A 1836-nucleotide genomic window follows, 5' to 3' on the forward strand; every position below is an offset into this window, starting at 1 on the left:
GAGGGAGGGAGGGAGAGAGGGAGAGAGGGAGAGAATGAGAGAGAAGCCCCTGCGTCGCCGTCGTCACACGCTGGAGGGAGATTACCCCGCTAAAAATACCGACAACGATGCGCCGCCCGACATCCCCGGTTATCGCCGTGTGGACTTGAGATCCTGGGCAGACGCGGCGCCCTCGAGTGGGGCAGGGGGGCCGCTGCAGCAGCTGGGCCAGAAGCTTCGATACGAGGAGGACCCTTATCCAAGATCGCCTAATCTACGCTCTCGATTTATTCCGGCGAGTTTTCGAGAGCAGCGGACTGATCACTGCCACACACACACGTCCCGGTGCAACAATAAAACTTACCAAAGGGCGTGACATCTAGTTCTGAATTCTTTTAAGCGTGCGTGAAAAATGTTTAACACGACAGGACAGTACAGAGCGTGTGAGAAACATGTCCCACACATGAATGTGTGTTACATTTGTGATATTCGTCACACTCTTGTGTATCAGTGGCCTTACGAGTGACGCACTTTAATCAGTCGGAATGTTCTGTTCAGGGAAAAGTTCACGAGAAAATTCCGCGCTTTTTGTTGTTATTTATTTTTGCACACTCTACCGCCACAATGAGGTCCCATCAGAGTGTGAGAAGTCGGCCGCGTCGGCTTTAACTTTAATTAAGAAGGAAGGGGAGTGTGAGAAGTTATGAAGGGCTGTATGGACTGAGGGGCGCGTCGGTACACTACTACAGTGCTGCCCAATCGAGTTCGGACTGTGTGGGACTTGCAACTCCGACCCGACCTGTCAGAGCGCGGCAGTCCAATCGATTCCTTGATCGACTAGTCGGGGTTTGGCACTCCCCATACCTACCACCCCCACTACGGTAACAATGTGGGGGACGCGCTTCAAAAGAAACGTACTATGACAACTTTAACGATGACGTGGAGGGCGCGATTAAACAAGAAACAACTGACAACTACAAGTTGAATTGGAAGAGTTGTCAACGGTGACGTAGGGGGGGTTGTCAGGGAGCAGGGAATTACCACCGGCCTCCTCAGCCGCAGCATGGGCTAGGTCGCGAGTTTGTGACAAATAAGCAGTACGTACACCTCGCTGCCCCCCTTTTTTAGTGATAACAGTTTCGCCTTTTTTGCTGTTCAAGACGAGACGTACGTCTTCCCGACCAGCAGCAGCAGCAGCGCCGGCTTGGTCGGCGGCACGCGTCAAGGCCTTTGGCACCAGCTGAGCGTGAGAAGGGATGGGGAGGATGGCGGGGCCGCCTCGCCGCGCTTCACCTGACCGCAAACTTCACGACATATTTCTGACACATTCACGCACACGGGCAAACGCACACGCGCACATTCACAACACACGCACACACACACCTTCGATACGCTGCCAGTTTCAAACGCGGTAAGTGTGCGCTTTGAAACAGCGGCGGCAGCGGGGAAGTGCTCCCCATAAAGGTCCACTACACAACGGCGGGACGGGGATCAGCACGAGAGGGGGTGACGAACTTCGCGATGAGCTTCGCGACAGAAGGGGGAGCTCCGCGACGAGGGGCATGCCGTCAACGACACGAGGTCCTGTCCGGGACTACTACGCACGTGGTGCCGCCGGCCGGCGCTTGGGCGGTACTGGGGCGGCCACACCGGCCGGCACACCGTGGCGGGGCGGGGCGGCGGAGCGGAGAGGTGCACGAGGTAAAGGGGAAGGGGGAGAGGGGCATTTTCTACTGCGCCATGCCGGCCATGCTGTCGGCTTGCGCAGTCAGTGAACCGAGTGGCTGCGGCAGCAGAGGTACCCGGAGGTCGCTGACGTCCCCATCTAGTTAGGCGGAGGGAGCGAGAGGGGCTAGG

At 57.0% G+C, this 1836-nt stretch overlaps 1 protein-coding gene across 2 annotated transcripts in view; it reads right to left on the reverse strand.

Moving 5' to 3' along the window:
• The window catches only part of LOC113207343 (cyclic AMP-dependent transcription factor ATF-6 beta), a 15125-nt gene that overhangs the window by 11119 nt on the left and 2170 nt on the right, over positions 1–1836 (reverse strand). The window contains exon 1 of one of the 2 annotated variants that reach the window (XM_052277555.1): positions 1363–1602. The exons of the other annotated variant lie outside the window; for it this stretch is intronic. The gene's annotated coding sequence lies outside the window, so the exon portion shown is untranslated. Of the gene's footprint in view, positions 1–1362; positions 1603–1836 lie in introns of those variants that run through there. 2 annotated transcript variants of the gene reach the window in all.

The sequence above is a fragment of the Frankliniella occidentalis genome, unplaced genomic scaffold (assembly GCF_000697945.3).
Source record: "Frankliniella occidentalis isolate FOCC.00 unplaced genomic scaffold, Focc_3.1 Scaffold11, whole genome shotgun sequence".
NCBI classification, from domain to species: Eukaryota; Metazoa; Arthropoda; class Insecta; order Thysanoptera; family Thripidae; genus Frankliniella; species Frankliniella occidentalis.